General features: G+C 45.3%; 1 protein-coding gene across 1 annotated transcript in view; it reads right to left on the reverse strand.

Annotated features, from left to right (window-relative positions):
- Positions 1-9,652: 9,652 nt before the first annotated feature.
- The window catches only part of TMEM44 (transmembrane protein 44), a 38,094-nt gene continuing 34,057 nt past the window's right edge, over positions 9,653-13,689 (reverse strand). The window contains exon 12 of the transcript XR_006732673.1: positions 9,653-10,512. The gene's annotated coding sequence lies outside the window, so the exon portion shown is untranslated. The remainder of the gene's footprint in view (positions 10,513-13,689) is intronic.

The raw sequence follows: 13,689 nt of genomic DNA on the forward strand, positions 1-13,689 counted from the left end.
AATGCTCTGTAGGAACCGGCAGGAGTTTCCACTTTGGCATTGTGGTTGACTGTGGGAGCACCTCTGCAGCTGTTCCACTGACCCACAGAGCAAATGGAAGCCTAACATTTTTCCCTTTCATCACCTCCCCCACCCCCTGGTGAAAACCTTCCTGCTACTTTGCCTTTCCGGATGAAATTGTGCAGCTGGGGACACCCAAGATAGCTAGAGTCAGAACACGGGGAACACAGCGGATGGTTCCCAGAACACAGGGAAACCAGCGGATGAGCCGTGAAAGGACTTGGTAAACATGAGAGAGAGATTGAAGTGCCCAGAGCACAGACACAGAGCTGCCCGGCTAGAGAGGAAGTGTCGCCTAGAGTGCACTCTCCCTTCTCCTTCCTGGGACCACAAGAGGGCAGGAGCCACCACTGACAGGTGTGCTCCTGTGCCTCAGGGAGCTCACCAGAGCTGAGACCTGCTGCTTCTGAACAGCTAAGTCATGGTGAAAAAGAAGAAATTTTCCTCCAGGAAAACAGGACCTCTGTTTCCATTACACAGCCTCTGCTATTATCACACTGTGTGACCTGGGTAAACCTCAGCCTTCAACCTGTGTAGATAATTCATCTGTAGATAATAATACCTGCCTCTCTGGGGCTTGGACACATAGTTACCAAGTGCAGAAGGAATGATAAATATTCACCAAACTCCAAAACACCATTAGATGAAAGTTTTATGGGGGAAACTTAAGGCAAAAGTATTATTTTGCTCACCCGTAACTCCCCTGACATGGCATCATGGCAGGGGCACTGGCTTAAGAGCTGGGAGGCTGGACACTTGCTTGCTCTGCCTTGCTGGGTGACCTGGGACACGTCACTCCCCAGGGGACCTGCCACTATAAGATAAGGAATTTGACCTCTACAGTCCGTCCACTCTAGTCTTTTTGGTCTTGAGTCTAAAGGCTAGAGAGGCCACACAGTGCATTGTGGAATGCAGACCAGATGGAAACTTGGGTTGTGCCCAGCTCTCCAGGAGAGCTCAGAGATTGTCCTATCCTGAGTTTACAGTAAATCACCTGGGGGAGTGTCACCTGCCTTACCCAGGCCAGTTGATTAAGAGTCTGATGGTGAGGCCCTTGCTTGGGTATTTTTTAAAAAGGTCCCCAGGTGATTTGAATGTGCATTCGGAGCTGAGAATCACCTTCATAATTTACAGCTCTCAGCAGAGAGAGGCTGAGGTCCAGCCACTGACCCAAACATACTGTTAGTTGGTATCAGAGCTGGGACTGAACCTCAAGCTTGTGAACCCCAATCCTTGAAAAGTACCTCCAAGTGACTTCCGGAAATCTCTATCTTCCCCATCTATGGAAACAGATGGGTTTCCTCAATAAAAGCAACCTTCTATCCTAAAGGTAGTACTGGAGCCATCTCCACGTGGAGGGGTTGGGGCAGCTCGGATACACCCTGGCTCCTGTTTCCTGAGAACAACCTTCTCCTTGGCAATCCCAATTTATTACAGGTGCTAATACCAAGCTGGAAAGTGGGTCCCTAATTCCTAGCTAAATATAGCTTTGCTAAAAATTGAGGAACAACTGATGGGAAGTTGTCACAGAAAGTCACATCTATCAAGAAAATCTGCTCCCACTCCAGCTCATTTGTCTTCACAGAGGGACGCCTGTGGTCTGCCTCCTTGCCAAGGCCCATGTGGCAGAGGCCATTTGCTCTCCCAGTAGACAGGCAGCTCCGTGCAGTCTACAGAGTTCAGAGCAAGGGGAAGACCAGGAGACAGTCTATGGTGCATCTTCTAAGATGCAGCTTCCTCTCCGGCTAACTGAGTGTCAACTCAGAAGGGCCACCTTCCTCCCATCCCAGGTGACCCACAGCTGCGGGACCTCATCCCTGCTCTTCTTGCAGGAAACCCACTGAGAGTGAGTAGCAGGGGGATTGCTTTAATATCCTGCTTGATCGTTTCCTAGCCAAGAGATCCAAAATCCTGTAATGGCCGAAAAGGTTGATAGATCAAGATTCTGTAGGGCTGGATTCTGGTTTTGAGTGTTTGATTTACCTGCTATAAGACCTTGGATAGATCTTTTAATTCCTGAGCTTCTGGTATCTCAACTTCCAAATGGGGATCTGGAACCCTACCCTGTCTACCTTTCAGGGTTATGACAAAAATCAGTCTCATTAGCATGTGTGAAAGATCTTTGTAAGCTGGAAAGACTGCTTGAATGAGGGTCTTTATTATTGGGAAATTGAGGCTTGGATAGGAGCACCAATACTCAAAAGGATTAATTTTGCAGGGAACTGGAATATCTGCCCAAACCACTTGAAAGTAGGAAATACAGTATATACTCCCACAGATAAGAGGCAATCTGTTTCAAGGCCCTGGTGGATGCCTGAAACCGAGGACAGCACAGGACCTTAGTATACAGTCTATACCGTGTTTTTTTCCGGTACATACATACCTATGATAAAGTTTTATCCATAAACTAGGCATGGTATGAGATTAGCAACAATTAATAATAAAACAATTATAACAATGTACTGTAATAAAAGTTATATGAATGTGGTCTCTCTAAAAATATCTTACTGTACTGTACTTACTCTTCTTGTGATCTGTCCATCTGATAACCTTAATGAATAGTAAATATATTTTCTCTTCCTTACGTTTTTCTTAACAACATTTTCTTTTTTGTAACTTACTTTGTTGTAAGGATATGGTCTATAATCCATATAACATACAAAATAGGTGTTAATTAACTGTGTTATCAGTAAGACTTCCAGTCAACAGTAGGCTATTAGTAATTAAGTTTTGGGAAAGTCAAAAATTATACACAGATTTTCAACTGTGTGGGGAGTCAGTATCCCTAACCCGTGTATTATTCAGGGGCTAACTATAATACAAATTTATTTCTCACAGTTCCGGAGGCTGGGAAATCCAAAACCAAAGTGCTAGAAGGTTCAGTGTCTGGCGAAGGCCCATTCCTCACAGATGAGGCTAGGTGTCCTCATGTGGTGGAAGGGATGTAATAGCAAAAGTGGTGAACAAATGCTGTGTTCTCATGTGGCAGAAAGATGGAAAGGCAATAAAAGGGCCTAGTTCCCTCCAGTCCCTTTATCAGGTTGCTAATCTCATTCAAGAGGGCAGAGCCCTCAAAGCCCCACCTCCTAAGCCCCACCTCTTAATACTGTTGCATTGGGGATTAAATGTGAATATGAATTTTGGAGGGGTCACAAGTATTCAAACTACAGCAACACATATATTCATTGTAGCTAAGGAATAGATATTATACGTATGTTATATACACCCACAACAAAAAGAACTAAGAATGCAATTCAATTTCATAAAATTTTACTAGTAAATATTATTAATATGTGCCCAAAACTATGTTGGGCATTGCTGGAGGCAGAGTATAGAAAGAAATCATCCTCAATATTATAATCGAGGTAAAAAATTGGATGGCGCTTGGGGGGATTAGGAAGAGTTTGAGCAAGAGGTGGCAGAGAAAGAGTACTGAGAGCATTGTCCAAGCAGGGATCATGTGAGCAAATGGAAACTCTAGGGCATGCCATGGTTAAGTTGCAATAGCTACGGCTCACTGAGCATTTACTACACAAAAGCATTGTGCTAAATGCTTTACGTACACTGTCTCATTTGCACCCACGAGATAGGTATTCTTATTCCCTTTCTACGTATGAAGGAAATGGAGTTCAGATGATCGCGAAGCTAGTAAATAGCAGAAACAGATGCAGATGCTCGTCTGACTCCCAAGTCCTTGCTGTTATGTAGTCAAGCATGGGTGGGATTAACTGCTTATGAGCAACATGGTGGGAGAGTACACAGGGTGGAGAAAGTTATAGAATACTTTGTTTATGTATTCTGAGGAGTCTTAATTTGCAGGCGGGGTGGGGGGGACACAGAAGATTTTGAGGGAGAAGAATGTAATTAGAATTGTGCCTAGAGATCACTCTTGCGGCAATAGGGACTGGCACTCAGTTAGGAGGCTGTAGCCACAGTACAGGCTCAGGGTAAGCAAATCACCACTTGCCATCAAGCTTTGATACATGAAAGTGTGGTCCAAGGACCAGCAGCTCTGCTTTACCTTGAGCTTGTCAGAAAAGAGCACTGTTGAGCCTCTCCCAGACCTACTGAATCAGAATCTACATTTTACCTTGAAACCTGGATGATTCTAAGGCACACTGGAATTCGACCAGCATTGTCATAAAGGACTGAAGTTCTGCTTGGGGGAGACACTCCTTCTAGAGATTCATACCTTTCCTGAATCACAGAGCCCTTTGAGAATCAGAGGAAAGCCAAGGAATGCCCAGAAAAAAAGTGTAGATGCATACGAATATCACCCCACAACTTGAGGGGATTCACAGGGCCCTGAAGAGCCTTAAGAATCACTGCAGGGTCCCTGAATCTTTTTTTTTTTTTTTTTGGAGACAGAGTCTTCTCTGTCACCCTGGGTAGAGTACAGTGTCATCATCACAGCTCACTGCAACCTCAAACTCCTGGGCTTAAGCCATCCTCCTGCCTCAGCCTCCCAAGTAGCTAGGACTACAGGCTCATGCCACCACACCTGGCTAATATTTTCTATTTTTGGTGGAGACGAGGTCTCACTTTTGCTCAGGCTGGTCTCGAACTCCTGAACTCAAGCTATCCCCCCACCTCCGCCTCCCAGAGAGCTAGGATTACAGGCATGAGCCACCACGCCCGGCTAGAATCCCTGAATCTTAATTTGTTAATAATTTATTTGGGAGGGGTGGTAAGTTTGCAGTTAAAAAAACAATTTTTTTAACAGTCTAAAGCCATAGCTGTCATTTTAGAGATCTCTTCAGAGCCCAGGCAAGGCTTGGGTCACTGCAACCAGAGCCAGGTCTCTGTTCCCATCTCCCCTCACCCTCCTGGCATTGTTCTCCAAATCCCTTGGTGATCTGAGCAGATACCCTGGAGGGACCAAACAGGGCCCACCCTGGCTTCCTTGAGCAGGACAGGGCCTGCCTATGTGCTTTTCTTTAGTCTCTGAAAAGCCAAAATTAGCCTCACTTTTGTTTCTTTTCTCAGGAGCCTCTAAATTGTATCTCAGGAAAGGATTATTGTGCTCTGGGGACCCTATCTTATCGTGGGGTGTGGGGGAGGTGAGGAGTGAAAGGAAAATGGTCTTTGACAAATTGGTTCAATTCGGACAATCACATGACTTTCCAGTAATTGCCCACCGCTGCTTTAGCGAGGCTATTGTTTCAGCGCCTGCCTGAATATTTAGCCAAGTAGAGGCCTGGGAGGGTTGGGGAGCGGTCAGAGCTCTGAGAGCATGACCCTGTGGGGAAAGGGCCGTTTCTGGTGGTCTCTCTGCATTTGGTTGCGAATGCTGATACCCAAGAGACCCTGTCCACAACTTTCGTTCTTTTCCACTAACTTGGAAGGACTGATGACACTCTGGGAGTGAGGGGACACCTTAGGGCCACTCACTGCCAGAATGCAAGGAAAAGGGGGAGATTCCTCTTGTGGGGTGGGCTCTGCAGGTGGTAGCATTTGAGCAGAGTTTGCTCTTCCTGGCTTTGCAGCTATTCAGGCTGCCTTGCTGATCCCTCTGAAAGGAGATATGGAAATATTCTTTTACCTCTCCTGGTAAACACTGCTCAGAAAAACAAAATCATACACAGTGAGCCAGGGGACAAAGGAGACCTGAGCTGCCAGAGCTAAAAGTTTCATGCAAAGAATTCAAGGCATGACCATGCATTTGCCCTTATGCAACTTTTCAAAAATTCCTGGGTCTCTGGGGAAAGAGAACACGAGCTCCAGGCTGACCTCACTCTGCCTTGCTCAGCCTGACATCATGGGACATTCAGGGGAAGGGGGGCGGCAGCCACGGCAGCACGTGAGAATGTGTGTTATCGATGGGGAACACTTTTCCCTGTGCTCATGTGGTCATCGGTCTGATATGCCTGTGGGTGGAGGTGGGCAGAGGGGAAGGGAGTGTCCAGTCACCGGCGACAGAAAAGAGCCATGAGGTCATTGGAGCCTGAGGTTTCCCCCGATGACCATTGGCAGCAATTGTCTTCCCAGCTTCCATTCCCAAGGGTTCACCTCCTTTCCCACAGAGTGTTCTGACATTGGGATTCCTGCTTTGGACGTATGTTTTCTTCCATCTGAAAATATGCCCTGACAGCCAGACAGGGGTTTTATTATTTGGCAAGAGATTTGAGATTTAACTGAGAAGTGTGATTTGTCTCCAGCTTCTGATGACAATTTCCTCACACCTGATCCAATGCAAGGTGCTACCTTGCCTCTCCCAACCCCCTGCCCAGGCACCCCCCAACTCCCTGCCCACCTTGCCACACCACCCCCCAGCATCCCTCACTGCACATCGCACTAGGATTTGGGATTCCACCCACCCATCCACCCCCAACCTATTGAATCAGCATCTCTGATCAGGAGCTGAGACCTGAGAATCTGTATTATAAGCAGAACACCCCGGTGACTGTGCACTGAGTCTGAGAATCATTGAACCAGCTGATCTCTAAGAACCGATTTAGCTCCTATGTTCTAGGATCGAAATGTTCTGAGGGATGGCAGCCTCAAAGGAATACGCACACAGCCTCCCACTTGTGCAGGTGAGTGTTAATAACCATTAGGACTCAGGCTTCGTACCTCAGCAATTCTCTCTACCTTGGCTGCATATTAGAATCATGCCCGGGGTTTTAGAAAATTACACATAATACCATTTCCAAGCAGAGATTAGACATGTGGGCTTCCCATCCCCTTTCACTAAGAAAGCAAAAAAATAGCTTTGGAAACCATGGCAATGGTTTCACCAGAAGCGTAGTTATCGAGTCCTGGTAATCTCTTGGGGTATCTCTCTAGGATGGCAAATCACTTGGAGCCACAGAGGACAGCCTTCTGAACAGAGTGGGGTATGGGGATTCCAGGATTTATTGTGATAATTTCCTTTAAAAGGATAGCCTCTCTGTCTGGGGAAAAGAGTGCACTTGGTCCCTTTAGGCCCAAAGTTGGCCAAAGAAAAGCTTCGGATAGTAGGGTGGACCTCTGGGGAGGAGAGGGCAGGAGAGTGGAGCTGGAAGCGGGTCTGACAGCATTCTGGGGCCAGCTGTCCTGAAAGGAGGCTGTGTAGGTGAACTGCTATATTGGGAGCCCAGGTGGGGCTTCTCTTGGCCAAGATTAGCAAAGGGGGTGAGGGTGGTCTCTTCTTGAAGGGCCATAGCTGGTCTAAGAGGCTGCTAAGAGCAGCTGGTGGGCACCAGCTTAGGACAGGGCAGGACCAGTGTCCGACAGTGACACCATGAGGCAGTGAGAAGTCACAGCAGAGGTAATCATAACTGCTAGTATTTCTTTGATGTTGTTTGCCCAGCATTGATCAAAGTGCCTTACACTTAGCCATTCATTTAATAATATTTAATAATAGTTCTAAGAGGCAGTCATTATCACCCCCATTGTACAGAGAGGGAAACTGAGGCATGGAGGTTACACAATTAGAGTGGCTGCCAGGCCATGAACCCAGGCAGTCTAGCTCCACAGCCTATATCCCTAACCACTAGCCCTATTGCCTCATAGCAGTAGCCCTCATTTATTGAGTACTTACTATGTGCTATTATGTTCTCTGTGCTCTTTTAGCCTTTACCACAATCTTATGAGGTAGGAAATATTTCTATTCCCATTTCACAGATGAGGAAAGTGAGGCACAGGGAAGAAAAGTAGTAGACTGCTCATCATCCATTCTCTCCCCTCCGGGTATGGAAGCTGGACTAATTCCATTGTAGCTTCTTCAGTTTTTGGAATTTCATAGGCCTTTAGGGTTCTCAGAAAATTCAAGGTAGGTGGGAAGTTTCACGGGGGGATTCTGGACTTCCTGCGATAAAACATGTGCCCTCTTTAGTGCGGAACTGGAAAAACAAAGATGATGTGACACTATTTCTACCCCCGAATTTGTGACAGCAGATCATACCAATTACAGCCCCACCCCAGATTCACTGAATCAGAATACATGAAGGGTGGGGCCAGGAAATCTGAATTAAATCAAAACGAAAAACAAACCACAGGTGATGCTGGTGCACAGCCAGGGTTGAAAATGACTGCTTTATTTCACAGTCATAGTCACAGCCCCCACCGAGCAGGCAGCAGCGTTTCCAAAAACTGCTAGTTTTCAAATGCTCTTGCTTGGAAAGAAGCTGCATGTAGGACCTGGCCAGACGCCCCTTCTGTCATAAAGGGGGTGCGCTCAGCAGGCGGGACAACGAGCAGAGGAAGGAGCTGGCTAAGGACAGAGCAAACGAGCAAAGCCCACGGGCCCAAGACACACACCAGGCACTCTGTTCCTGCCCTCCTCTGCTTTCTCTACTTGGAAGTCACTGTTCTTAGAAGCCAGGCCCAAGCAGCCACATCTTCTTCTGGGGGAACACTTCCCCATCCAGCCTCTGCCTCTTCCCAGCCTCTCTCCCCACCAGGCTGAGACACATTTGGGTGTTTTTTACATGCTCCTCAGCCCAGCAGGGTCCCCTGGACATAGTGACCCCTCAGAAAGTATCAGTTGAATGAACATAAGGGAAAGGAAAAGAGGAGGAATGAAGATAGAGGGACAGGGAAGACAAAAAGGGCAAAGGGGTAACATGTTTGGAGGATGGTTAGTGAAATCCGATTTAATGCTGGCCCCTAGAGTAAATGTGACTTTTGCCCTGACTCATGGGACAGTCAGTCCAGGCACTCACCTGGTCACCCTTGAATTGTGGGTCACAGGCTACTGAGAGAAAGGTGAGAACAACATGCATAGTTTTACCAGGAATCATTTATTATCTCTGTTGATCCTTATTTCAATCCTATGAGATAGTCCCATTTTATAGCTGAGAAAACTTAGGCTCAGAAAGGCAATAAGCATGTCCAAGGTCACATGTCTACTAAGCAGAGGATCGGTTAATACAAACTCAGTGTTACACAAGAATAGCTCAGATTCTTAAGATTGAAAAAGCGCTGATGTATTCGATCCAACTCTCTGGTCAATGGTGCATCCTCCCCAAGCCATCTTACAGGAGGAGTGATGGGCCGTGTTGGAATTACTCTGGTAACAGGGAGCTCTCTGCAACCATGGCAGCTTGGACACAGCCAAATGAAAGCTCTCCCTTACACTGAGTTAAAATCTTTCTCTTTATCAAAACCCCATTAGCTCAATCCTCTCCTCCTGAAGACCAGTCCAAAGGCACCAGCTCCCTTTCCACTCTGGGTTCTGCTCTGATGCCCTGATACACCAGGGCCACATCCAGGACTGAGCTAGGCCCTGCTTCCCGGCCCTGGAAGCAGAGCACTGCCAGCACTCCCTCGGAGGGGACACTGACTCACTGGGACAGCGTGGGTGAGTCACCGCTTGCCTACGGGATCCACTTCCCGGTGAAGGGGCAAAGGGGCAACATCCTCTGCCACTCCCTGCTCACTCAGGAGACAGGGCAGCCTTTCCACGTGTCCTAGGCCTGCCTCCTCGGAAGTTCCCAGGGCTTTACTTATATGATCTCATAATAAAAACGTACTTGGGGAAACTAAAAGACATCCAGGTGAGTTTTGAGGAAATCTGGAACTAACCTAAAAAGGGGGGAACCAGCTGGGCGCAGTGGTCGCACCTGTAGTCCCAGCTACGGCAGTGGGAGGACTGCTTGAGCCCAGGAGTCTGAGGCCAGCCTGGGCAAAATAACGAGACCCCATCTCTTTAAAAAAAAAAAAAAGAAAGAAAGAAAGACAGAAACGTACAAAATGAATTGCTTCATGCTGAGGAAGTAATGATAATAACTGGTATCTTTCTGGCATTTAGGACTTGAAAGGCCCTTTCATGGTTCGTTTTCAGTTTTCACAGCCACCATCCAGTAAGGCAGGTAAAAGAGGGGTAAATCTTTTTTTTTCCCAAACAAGAATACTGGGAATCGGTGAGTGGTGGGAGTGAGGACTTGCCCCCTACCCCAGCTCTCTGGAGACCACCCGGTGCAGACAGCGGACAGCGCTAGACATTCCCGTGCTTGGGCTCAGGCCTGAGTGCAGGCTGCTTCCCCTGGGACTGGCGGCAGCACTTCTGAGCCTGGCGCTTTATTGTGTGCTATCTTATCTCAATAGGAAAAGGCAATTCAGGGGAAGAATTTCCTTGTCACGGTGCTCCAGACTTTCCATTGTCCAGCTTTCTTAGCCCCGGTTCATCCCCTGGGTCTGACCATTACTCATATCCACCGAGGCACCTTATCAGGGCTGGCTAAGATATGGGGCCTATTTTTTTCTCACTACCATACAAACTGGAATCTGTCCACCCTTTGCAGCCTGACAAAGTTAGTCAGCTCAGATTGCAGCCACACTTAGGGAAGCTGTTTGAAAGGCAGTTCCAAGTAATCCAGCTCTTTCCTTCACAAAGGCTTAGAATTTCAGGGTCTTCTACTGGCAGGTGTCATGGAGATCCTCAGAGAGCCATTCATGATGGAGCTGATTGTGAGAGTCTTTCTTTATTCCTATACTTTCTCCCTCAACCGTCTTTGAAAAACTTCCAACCTGTGGAAAAGATGAAAGAATAATACAATGAACATGTTTATATGATTCACCTAGATTCACCAATTGTTCCCATTTTGTCACATTTGCTTTCTCTCTATCCATGTACATATATATTCCTGAAAAATATACTTTTTTTCTGTTGAAACATTTAAAAGTAAGTTGAAAAATCATAATGCTTCCCTCCTAAACAGTTCAGCATGTATATCCTAAGGGGCATTCTCCTATGCAACCATAATAATACTATCACTCTCAAGAAATGAAATGATTAAGTTAGCTAACATACTGCACATATTCACATTTCCCTCATTGTCCCAATAATTTCATATAGCTCCTCCCACCCTACCCCCACTTTAGACTCTTATTTTATTTTTTTTGAGCAGGGTGTTGCTCCGTCACCCAGGCTGGAGGACAGTGGCGTCATCATAGGTCACTGCAGCCTAGAACTCCCAGGCTCAAGTGATCCTCCTGCCTCAACCTCCCAAATAGGTGGGACTATAGGCATGTGCCACCAGGCCTGGCTAATTTTCCTATTTTTGTAGAGACAGAGTCTTGCTCTTGCTCAGGCTGGTCTTGAACTCCTACCTCAAATGATTCTCCCACCTTAGCCTCTCGAAGTACTAGGATTATAGGCATCAGCCACTGTGCTCGGCCTTTAGACTTATTTAAAGTAAAATAGTTCTCTTCCTTTTTTCCGTCTTTCATGACATTAATGTTTAAAAAAATACAAGCTGGTTGTTTCGTAGAATGTCCCACAATATGGATTTATATGGTTGTTGCCACAAAAATACATTCAGATTAAAATATTTTGGCAAGAACACTTCATAGGTGATGATGCATCCTGCTCCAGATTTTACATCAGGAGACACGTGATGTCATTTTATCCCACTTTTGATGATATGAATATGATTACTTAGCTGATATCCTTATTAAGAAGATTTCATCATTATTAAAAAAACCATTTCCTTTTGTAATTCATAATATAATCTGTGGGGTGATAAGTTTGAGACCCTGTGAATATCCCATTCTCAATAACCTTTCACCCAGTGATTTTAGCAACTACTGAAGTCCTTGCCTGTTGATTATTATTATGGTAGTTGCCAAATGGTGGACTGATTTTCCAGTTTGTTTTTATCTATTTTAAAAAGAAATTATATATTCATTATGGAAAATGTGTAAAATACTGAAAAACACAAAGAAAACATCATTTCTATGTATACACAGAGAGCAAGATAAAAATACGTGCATTATTGTACAGCACAATTATTTATGAATTTACCCTTTCCTAATATGTATGTGGATTTTATTTGGGAGAGCATATATGTACTTATAACTTTCTTTTGTTTGTCTTATTATAAATAGATATATACTAATTGAAAAAGTTTATAAGGCATTATTTTTAAATTTATTTTAACTTTATTCTTTATTTCTTTTTTTTAACCTGTAAGGAATTGAGGGAATATAAGGCATCAAAAAGGGTAAACTTCATAATCATATCCATGACAAGTTTATTTTATTTTTCACAGGCTCTTTTCCTTATTCAGACTAAGGCCTCTAGAAAAATTCTGTCCTTTTTCTTCCCTGCCCTGACAGCAACTTGGCTATCATATTTTCCCAGGGGTCTCTCTTGCATATTTTCTCTGTTTTGGGCGTAGTTTCTATCAGGTCTCCTTGGCAATGAGCTGAAACTACAGCAGCTGCTTGAACCAATGGGCTTCTCTTGGAATAAAAGGTGTTTATACTGCAAACTTTAAAGGAAAGGGAATTTCAGGGAGAGGTTATTTTAATTGGAGGATGTACTTAAGTGCTTCCATATTTAACAAACGTCTACTCTAAGAATCCACATAATCTGGCTGGGTGCGGTGGCTCACGCCTGTAATCCTAGCACTCTGGGAGGCCGAGGTAGGAGGACTGTTCGAGCTCAGGAGTTCGAGACCAGCCTGAGCAAGAGCAAGACCCCGTCTCTACTAAAAATAGAAAGACATCATACGGACAGCTAAAAACATATATAGAAAAATTAGCCGGCCATGGTGGCACATGCCTGTAGTCCCAACTACTCGGGAGGCTGAGGCAGAAGGACTGCTTGGGCCCAGGAGTCTGAGGTTGCTGTGATCTAGGCTGACACCATAGCACTCTAGCCTGGGCAACAAAGTGAGACTGTCTCAAAAAAAAAAAAGGAGAATCCACATAATCCCTTTACAACCAAACTTAATGACTTAAAAGACTTTTCTGGTCTTATTATTAAAAATGTTTTTCTTACAATTTCGAATAGTGGCACATGCTCTCTTGTGTTCTATTTTATTACCTGACATTTTCTTGTGTAAACTTTTTTACCATGTGAGAACTCGAATTCATGTTGTGAGAATAGGCAAGGCACTCAGGCACTGCCCTAGATGATTGCAAGGTAATTGAGGTCTGTTCTTCAGTTAGTGGTCCTACGCTCTTTTAGGTTTAATGGCAAAATATTTCTTCATTAAAGTATAATGTTTAATATTTCCTATCAGTGTGGTTTGGGGGCTTTATCACTTTTTTTTTTTTTTTTTACTATTCTAAGTAGTTTTACAAGAACATCTCATACAAATAGATCAGTTATAAAAGTAATTTCCCAAGTATTTCTCAAAGAGTGGTAAATCCTCTGTAACAGAATCACTTGAGGAGCTTGCTTAGATTCCTCAGCCCTGTCCAGACCTAAGAAATCCTCCAGGGTGGAGTCTAAGAGTCTATATTTGAATATCAGAGCTTTAGGATATACATATCCCACAGTGTGATGGCTAGTGAGAAGGTAAGGCCTATAAAATGGCTCTTTTCATCTGTGGCCAGGCTGTCCTTGGGAAAGGTTGTGGTGGCTGCAGTGTATGAGGGCCCTTGCTCCAGTTGTGGGTTTAGAAAAATCCCTCAGACATGCACTGGAGACTCCCAGTGCTAAGACACCTGTAGGAGGAGAGGTGGAGGGGTGAAGGGAAAGTTCCAGTCCAGAGCGCAGGAATGGAACTCACCAGGACGCCCTGAGGGTAGATGTGAGTTGAACTTGGCTGGACTCAGAAGGTGGGTTCAAGCTCAGGAACAACAGGGTGGCCAGGGAAGCCCTGGAACGAGAACCCACAGACGTGAAGTCTTCTTAATGTGCAGTTCTCAATAGACCAGTGGGCCTGTCCTAGCTGCTGTGCCTCATTAGCCTGT

Source organism: Lemur catta, chromosome 1 (genome assembly GCF_020740605.2).
Source record: "Lemur catta isolate mLemCat1 chromosome 1, mLemCat1.pri, whole genome shotgun sequence".
NCBI lineage: Eukaryota > Metazoa > Chordata > Mammalia > Primates > Lemuridae > Lemur > Lemur catta.